The 9,939-nt window shown below is 36.7% G+C and overlaps 1 protein-coding gene across 6 annotated transcripts in view; it reads right to left on the reverse strand.

Annotated features, from left to right (window-relative positions):
• Window positions 1–9,939, reverse strand: part of LOC123865649 (nucleolar protein 4) — a 177,689-nt gene that overhangs the window by 17,906 nt on the left and 149,844 nt on the right. The gene's annotated exons all lie outside the window — the stretch shown is intronic.

The following is a 9,939-nucleotide window of genomic DNA, read 5'->3' on the forward strand; positions in this document are numbered from 1 at the left end:
CCCGTGTAGTGCCACCCCGCGGATAGTGCTGCGATGACGATCTATCGACGCTCGATAGTCGATAGCGTTGCAACGACTGATTGGATAGCGGTTGCTAATTCAATCAATCGCGACTTTACATTTTATAAGTTTAAAATCTGATATGAACATTCTACATGTTTATTATATGTCTCTTTCAATATAGTGATGTACTACAAAAAAGTTTTGTAGTGCAATATCATGCAACTACGTTTCAATTTTGTTGTTAAGCGAGGTCCAGTTTAAACGAGGTAATTTTAATTGACATTTGCAATGTACAGCTTGCTAGAATTTGTTAGCCAATGAAATTATTATTTCAGGTTTTGTGAAAAAATATGTTAGTGTTCATATCAGAGAAGCTCTACATTTAAGTTGAATTAATTAATAAAACATTATTATAACAAAAAGCATTACTAAGACATAAAAGTGTATTAAGATAGTTGACACATAATCGTTTATGAATATTCCCTAAATATCTCATATTTAATTTCTTTAACTCAGTAAAAATTAAAAAAAAAAAACCTTTGAGCAGTTTATAATCCACACGTAAATATTTGAATTATCATCTAAAAGATTGGCTGAATAGAAAAAATAAACAATTCCCACATCAATTAGTTTTATCGATAACAGTAATCATCGCACGGCGCGGCAATCAGGTGGCAGTCAGCGTATAATCATTAAATACCCACGCGGGGGTGATGACGCCCGCGGTGCCACCCTCCACCCGCGCCCAATTATGAAAATACGAACAAAATACATTTAAATTTCAACGAAGGATGCTTCGATTATATCGATCGCAAAATATATCGATAATAAAGCCATTATAAATGGCACATCCTTATTCTTTGTTTGATATCAAATGGGCATAGATCAATAAATTACGCCTAATGATTTGATTTTATTATCTAACTAATTGATAAGCTCCGGATTTGCTCAGCTAGAATTTTTAAAAATCATCTCTACTTATAAAGAAAACCTACTATGCAAAATTTCAAGTTCCAAGACCCCTGGTTGTATCTATGTAGGTGATTTGTTGATCAGTTAGTTTATTCTTTAAGTATGAATCTATAAGTATATTTTTAGTTGGTAGTAATATCAGGCCACCGAAATCACTACTAAAGGGTCCGTGGTTCAAGTCTTTTGAAAGCTTAGGTATGTACCTATATGTATTTTTTATTGCAAGATATAAGCTTACGCTTGACGACAATCAAGCCCCATAAAAAGCAATGATAACCCCATCATTGCTAGATTGAAGCGCGCTTGCCTAGAAGATGTCTATTCACTCTTGCTTTGAAGATATTTAAATTTAACGTGGCAGGATATATAAACATATATTAATACACACATATTATACATGTAGTTTGTGTTAAATGCTGCTTTACTACATAATAGATTAATCGTTAATCATTTGAGAAAGTTAAGTGCAGAAATATTTACAGTTACTGAGATTAGACGATATTACTTACCTACGTTTCTCAATACCAAAATACAACAAGCTTGTTACTGAATTTTAGTTTCACATACACAAAAAACCTTATCTAATGCACAGAATACACAATACTCGTATTACCTTAAATGTCAGAAATTAGTGGTCAATCGTCCGAGTACATAATAATTTATATTCTTCATAAACGAGTGTTGTGTATAAGTTATATCAATTAGACTATTATTATTTTTAACTAGATGATGCCCGCAGCTTCGCCCGCGTGGATTGGTTAGATCCCCTGTAGAATCAGGATTGAGAAGTTCAAATTTTATATGGAACAACGTCGCAAAGTTCCTTAATCGATTAAAAAAAAAAATTACGCAAATCGGTTCAGAAATCTCGGAGATATCAGTGTACATCGGTAGAAAAACACAACTCCTCCATTTTTCAAAGTTGCTTAAAAAAGTAGCCTATGTTACTCATTGGTTAATCCTCTACTTGTCTGTGAAAGTGCCGTCAAAATAGGTTAAGCCATTCCGAAAATCAGCCCGTTCAAACAGACAGACACTTCAATTTTATTTATCTATATCTAATAATAATATAAGTAGATATCTCCATTAAGTGCGAAATGCTAAAAAGCAACGGTCTTCATTGTTAAGTGGTGTCTGTTCTAGATAAGTCACATAATATTTCAGGATATTTTACTTCCGAACACAGGTCTCCTCTCAGAATAACAAGTGTAAATTAAAAATTTATAACACCCCCGACGATCCAAAGTATCTGAGTTTTCCAAAACATCATTTTCAATTAATAAATAATTATGTATTTAGGCAACGTCCATCTTGACAGCTTGACATTTGTCTATTGACATAATATTATGAACCTAACGGTTATCTAACCTTCTTTTCTACAAGAAAACTAGAAAAGAGCTGATAACTCTTAAACGGGTGAACCAATTTTTTTAGATTATAGCTAAGAACACTCTCGATCAAGCCACCTTTCAAACAAAAAAAACTAAATTAAAATCGGTTCATTCGTTTAGGCGCTACGATGCCACAGACAGATACACAGATACACAGATACACAGACACACAGATACACAGATACACACGTCAAACTTATAACACCCCTCTTTTTGGGTCGGGGGTTAAAAAGGGAAATAGTCAACCACGCTGGCCAAGTGCGGATTGACAGACTTCACATATCTCTGAGAACATTATGGAGTACTCTCAGGCTTTTTTGTAACGTTAGTTCCACGTTAGATATACATATTCAGAACAAAGAAATGAAATAAGTCTCAAAAGGCATTGTAGGGAAGGATATGATGTTCAGTGGACTCGTAAATATTTCAGTTATTATATTACACTGTGCACCTACGTTTAATTACGGAAGTTTTCTAGATTGTCGCGTTTTATCTTTTGGGTTCTGATGAGGCTTAATATAAGTGGGATCGTGGATACGCGCAAACGACACAAACGAGGTACCTAATTTAAATATAGGTTACCTTTTTTTAAATGTTTATGTTAAAAACCGCGGCACTACATGAGACTGCTGAGTAATAATATAGGGGATATATTTTTTATAGTACCTATGAAAAATTTACAAATTGCGAGATAACTTTCACAAGTCTTTTTAAAACACTCGAGTCCGAGCAAAAACCCCGTATTTTCGCCTGCACCACGCTAATAGCTCGAACGGGGGCTACCTTTTTTATTCGCCATTTTCCAACTTTTTACCCGTCTCGGCCAGGAGTGCAGCATCGGGCGAGAGAGTCTTCGCGGTCTTTCAAAATAAACGGCTTCCTTTAACATTCTGCTGGCTCGGTAGTTTCGTTCGCTCCAGTATTTTTAAAGCGGACAGCGCCCCCCCTGCGGCACACGCGGGGACTATTTTCACCCCCATACACCCCTTCGTTCCTCACCCCACCACCCACACACAGTAATACCATAACGGGTGCGAGCTATGACGAGATTATCTACGTACGCGTATATACCCATACAAACGCTGGTTATATACCAGTAGTACATAGGTACATAAGCGATGACTTGTGTACATAGCAGCATTGATTTACTGGGCCGGACGCGAGCTGTCATCGGCGCGATGACAATTACAAGGTATTAAGCAAAAATTAATCACACTCAAATCACACTAGCTTAATCACAATAGCCTAGTTGCTGATTACATGCCGACTGACATAAATACTTACAACCGGCATTGATACAGAGCAGAACAGTCAACGGAACAAAATACTTCCTCAAATGATGAAAAGAGATCAAATCTAATTTAAGTTCTTGCCTGTTACTATGTCACAGTATGATTTAGAAATTACTCATAAATAAAATTAAGAAAAGTTGATGGGAATATAACTTAATAATTAATTGATGTTAATGCGTGTTTATGTGATACTAAATGGTGCCCACAACTTCGTCCGCGTGGATTTTGACTTTTATAAATGCCGTTTTAACTCTTGGTTAGCTCTTTGTTTTTCTGAGATGAAAAGTAGCATACTATGCGAATCTCCAGGTGTTTATTATCCAAGCAAAAAATCAAGTCGATCCATTGTATCGTTACAAGGGTTTTGAAAGACAAACTAGCAAACGAACAAATAAACACACTTTTCGCATTAATAGGGGTGTTTTAGCTATGAGCGAAACTGGATTTCATCTGGAAGAACTATCAAGCTTGCCACTTACAAGATTACTGCTTGCCACTGCAGTATCATATCTCATCATCATCGTCACCATCAACCGATAGACATCAACTGCGGGACATAAGTCTCTTAGGAAGTTCCACACGACATGGTCTTGCGCCAATCAAGGATTTTTGGAAATTCACCCCCTAAGGGGTAAAATAGGGATTTGAACTTTGTGTAGTCCACGCGGACGAAGTCATGGGCATAAGCCAGTTGGATTATAAAGATTATTGTACTAATTGTTTCACTTCGAGGATTATTGTTCAGCAGAGTCCTTGAAAATTTCGTATTTCTCGTATATTATTCACCCCGATCCTTACAGAAAGGTGGTGCACACACCGGAATAACTAGCATTAATTAAACCCATAAGGGCTGTTTAGTGTATCAAACGCGCGATTCGCGAGATGGTGGCAAATTAATAAATAATTGAAATGCTCGGGGGCGCTAGCTGACTAAGAATCACGCTCGCACGCGGTGAAATGCTTGGTAAAGGAGCATACACAACACTTTCTTTAGAACCTTATAAATTAGTTATTTATTTATTACTGTTAAATAAATAAGAAAGCTCTAGAGTAGCTCAAATCAGAAATGAGGAAATTCGAAATGGAAACAGAGTACATGACCGACATAGATCAGCGGGTTGCGAAACTAAAGTGGCAGTGGGCAGGGCACATAGTTTGAAAAACCGATAGACGTTGGGATCCTACGCTGCTGGAATGGCGACCTCGTATCAGAAATCACAGCGTATTGGAAGACCCTCATTAGGGGGACAGACGACATCAAACGAATCTCAGGGAGCCATCTCAGTCTCTAGATTCAGGGGGCTCAATACAGTGGCGCGTGGAGGTCCCTCAAGAGTCCTAAGTCCAGCTGTGGACGTTTATCTTTGACGATGATGATGATGATTAAAAACTCCAATAGTTTTTCTTTACTTTGTCAAGTTCCCGATTTTTTTAAAGATGTACCTATAGTTTCAAAGTTTACACGGGTTCAAAGATTTGTACGTGAATTGAGCTCACGTAACTTGAAACTACCAACCAAATGACGTTTCTATGGAAAACCTAGAGAGCCCGCTAGGGTTACGTCTCTTTAAACCATTCTGCCCACTCCTTTACAAGGGGAAACGCGGCCTCGAAAAACCAGAGCGGGGCTGTAGCGAGGCGGCGAAATTCTGAAAGCTTCCTAGCTACTGGCGTGGCTGAGAGGCGGTTGCTGCTCTCAAATGTGATCGACGACGACGCTGAAGTCAACTTGGATTTTACACGATGGAACATTATTTTATTACTAGCTGATGCTCGCGACTCCGTTTGCGTGGATATAGGTTCTTTTTTAATCGCGTGGGTACTCTTTGATTTTCCGGGATAAATGTAGCCTATGTGCTAATCCAGTGTATAATCTATCTCCATTCCAAATTTCAGCTAAATCCGTCCAGTAGTTTTTGCGTGAAGGAGTAACAAACATACACACATACATTCGCCTTTATAATGCCTATTAGTGTGATAGTATAATTAACTAGCGACCTGCCCCGGTTTCGCACGGGTGTATAGTAGATACTAATGTAATTTAAATTTTCAATTTACAATTTAACTTTAATCAAGGGGGTATGAATGCCGACTTGTACAACCCACTTTTCTATTTTTCGGTAGTCAAAGTGTAACTTTAACCGCTTGAAATGCACCTGGCCCTTATTAATTTCTGTATATTTGACATTCGAGTAAACTACATACCTACTTAGGTACGTTAAAGTGGTAAAGTAGCACATTGAAATCGATCTAAGCCGATCCGATGGTTTCACAAGGTTACTTCACGGTACGTATACCGCTAATATTGTCCTTTAATCTACAACTATTTTATTTATGTAGAAGATATTAATATGCAACAAACTTGAATAAATTTAGAAATGAATGATAAATATGTTAATATTAATAAATAAATAGTTTAAGCACTATATCTAGTGCTAACAGTCTTGATATGAATTTCTCAGACGATTCAAAACATTTTGTCTACAAAACTTCTCTCTTTGTTGTTGTTCCTTTTTTTGCAGTTCCAATGATTCAATTAGATGAGCCAATTCAGAACCAGTGCAAAATTCGATGTGACCGATAAAAAAATAATGCCTCAATGTCCTGTATTTTGCTATGCAAGTATAAATTATAAATACACAAGGATCCAGCTTTACTCACGTGTGACAATTTATAATGGAAATCTCTCACGGTAGTTTAAACAAGTTCTAAATTATTTTTCACGCTTACATTCTATATTTATATTGACAGAAAGTATAGATAACTAGCAATGTTTTGCAAAATTCAACAACTATATATATACAGATTTCACCATCATCATGATCAACCCATCGCCTGCCCACTACTAAGCACTGGTCTCCTCTCAGAGTTTAAGGCATAGGCCGCCACGCTGGGCAAATGCGAATTGGTATGCGACTCTGAACCATGTAGGTTTCCTCACTATGTTTTCTTTCACAGTTACAGCTAGTGATATTTAATTGCTTAAAACGCACATAGTAAATTATAACTATGAAAAGTTAGAGCTCGAGATCAAACCCTTCTCAATTAACCGAGTAGTAGGCGGACGTCTCTAGTCTCTTAACCACTAGGCTATCACGACTCTACGGCTATACAGTTTTACTTGTCGCCAATTTTCTTGCAAATATTTGTGCTAACTTCAAGGTCAATGGAATGAATCTACTGCCATACCAAGCATTGCGTAATGCATCTTCCTGCTTACAAAATCTACGGTTGTCGTTAACGTGTTTGGAATGCATTGGTCGAAGATGCGTTGCATTACAATCACTGGGTTGAATCGAAAATATTTCCAGTAGGTAGGACTTGTATTTATAAAGCAGCTATAACTCAACGTAACCTTCCATTTTGGAATTCATTCAGGGATTTTTATTCTCAAGCATCCTATGATGACAGTTCACGGCGTTTTTTTACGAGGCAATCCGAACCAGCAGTGGTGCATGCACTTGACGATCCAAAAGTACTTGTAAAAGTTTATTTAAATAAAAATCTTTCTATTTCTACTTCTAATGAAAAAGTACTTAACACTTTAGAAAGAAATGTCTTTCGCCTGAATCTATCTTTTACTTCTATTGCCCTGGTCGCGTAAAAATATTGTTTTTACTTATCCCGGGGAGGAGGATACGAGGCGGAGGGTTAGGGAGGACTCGGGGTGTAATTACTTGAAGCAGACGCCGGCGGCCCACGGGGGTTCCTAACGGGCTTCGTGGTTGCCTCGTTTTTGTAGGTGACGCAAGAGAATTTTTCTTAATCTGATGCGTACCGCTTGGGATCTCTTATTTGTGGGATATGTTCACCTTAATAAAGTTATAGAAATTGCTTTGTAATATTACGAAAAGACGTCACATACTTGAATGTATGATTGTACTCGACTATATAACAAGAGCCTCGATTGCTCAAACGTTGAGGAGCCGACTGAATTCCGAAAGGTCGGCGGTTCAAACCCCACCCGTTGCACTATTGTCGTACCCACTGCTGGCACAAGCTTTACACTTAATTAGAGGGGGAAGGGGAGCATTAGTCATGATTAGCATGGCTAATATTCTTTTTAAAAAATAATTAAAAAATATATAGGTACTATTTACACAGCCCGCTGGAAGAGGCGTGCCAAATGACAGTATTTTTTGTGCCGATTCGATGCGACTCATCCAGCGTGCCAGGAATTGAACTTTGTTGTCAAATGGTCTTCGTGTTGACAGATGTCCCATCAATAACATTTAGCTCTACTTTAGGCCATAATCAATGTGCTTCAAAAATACGGGATACTTACGTCAAATTTAACCTGAGCGAAACATGGCGTATAAGCTTAATTAATAATAATTAATTCCTCTTAATTAATAATCCCCTTGCATTTCCAAGGAACTGGAAATCTTATGCTAGAAATAGATACGACAACAGTCTTAATAAGGTACATGAACCTACGAGTTTCCGGATTTCAGGCCGCCCTCTTTACCGATGCGTAGGCTCTATTACCTATTTCGGATATCTAATTCAGTCCACGTTTATTTATAACTAGTGGATTCGCCCCGGCTTCGCACGGGGTGCCTGTCTATTGCATTGACAAATATGAATGTACTATTTATCTTCTAAAATACTTATGGACCTTCCTCGTAAAATGTTTGAACTTCAATAAGAAGTTTAAAGTAGTAAAAGATAAGACTTACTTGAGAGTCGGTACAACTTTGTAAAGTTAAGATTTGATGGTTAAGAGTTATGGTTCTCCATAATATTTTTTATTTTTTTTGTTTATGGTTCTACATACTTAAACAAAAAAATAATCAATCTCTATCCCAAAAGAACCCTATTATTTTTCGGGATAAAAGCTACCATAAGTAAACCCGTTAGCTGTGGTTAGCTATAAGTACCTACACCAAGTTTCATTCAAATTCGTTCAGTAGTTTCAGGTTGAAGCGTGCACAAAAAAAAAAACTGTTGTGAGCACTATAACGATAATAATAATACTTCCTCCGATTAAAATATTCAAAATATATTCAAGTAATGTGCAGAAATCGCCCAGTTACAGTTTTAATAAAAGTATAGATGCCGCAGGTGTATCTAAATATACGGAACACCTTGCCCAGAGCCCTCAAAACAGTTTTTGCCGTCAGGTGACACATGCAAAGTTGCCAAAGGAATGTACCAAGCGTTGAATTATGTAAAAGTGGTCGATGTACCTATATACAGTTTCATCTTATTCATAGTATTTATTAAAACGAGCAGCTGCTAGGACGAATATCGGATAATTGATTTATCATAGTTTACAATGTATAAAGAACAAATTGTAATGGTGGTCTTTAGACGAAGGACCACCAAGTATAAATAATAATAATTAATAAACCAAATTTATAAGTCTGAATGAGACGTTTTCAACAGGAAGCGTTACGAAAGAAATAAATGGCAATATAAAAGACCTGTTATTTTTTTTAAATATTGTATTCAGCAGAATTAGTCACAGTTTATCTACATTAATATTTTAAAGAGGTAAAGTTGGTACTTTCCTCACAAACATGTTTTCAAGAAATTCAATTCGAAAATGTTTAAAAAAAATCCAATTACTGGAAAACATAGTTCCGTTTATAATTAGTTGGTGACACTGAGATTTTTGGCTTTAACATTTGTATGGGATTACGTAACGGCGCTATATTTCTTCTTTAACTTCGCTAACTTCTTTCCGTGGATAAGGTATAATTACAGTCTCTCAATCTCGAGCCACTAATAAAGTTACTCTAATTGTCCTAATGACATCGGTTTTGTCAGCGCATCATTTTGTCAACTCTAACACACCGGCACTGTCCTATTCGTCAAATTAAATGACATTCATATTCGTTCATCAATTTTTTTTGCTGAAATTTAACAAGGCTATTGCAGCTTTTATAGAATTAGGGAAATAATAATGTTTGTCACTAATTACAGTCTCTCAATCTTGAGTCACTAATGAAGTCACTCTAATCGCCCCAGTGACCTCAGTTTTGTCAGCGCGTCATTTTGTCAAACGTCCTATTCGTCAAACTGAATGGCATGCATTCACTCGTTTATTAAGTTGCTTGCGAGATGAGGTTACTTTATTTATTCTATTTCAATGGCATCACTTACAAAACCTTTGGTGTATTTTGCTAAAGAACATATCTGCAATTAAATTAAATTTTTAATCCCCCTCCCGAAAAACATGGTAACCTTGACCTGATGCTAAAAAACACAGCAAGAAAATCTTTATTAAATTTTCCTAGAAAACATCTCTGCAGTTAAATTAAATTTTAGATGTATAC

This window comes from Maniola jurtina, chromosome 5 (genome assembly GCF_905333055.1).
Source record: "Maniola jurtina chromosome 5, ilManJurt1.1, whole genome shotgun sequence".
NCBI classification, from domain to species: Eukaryota; Metazoa; Arthropoda; class Insecta; order Lepidoptera; family Nymphalidae; genus Maniola; species Maniola jurtina.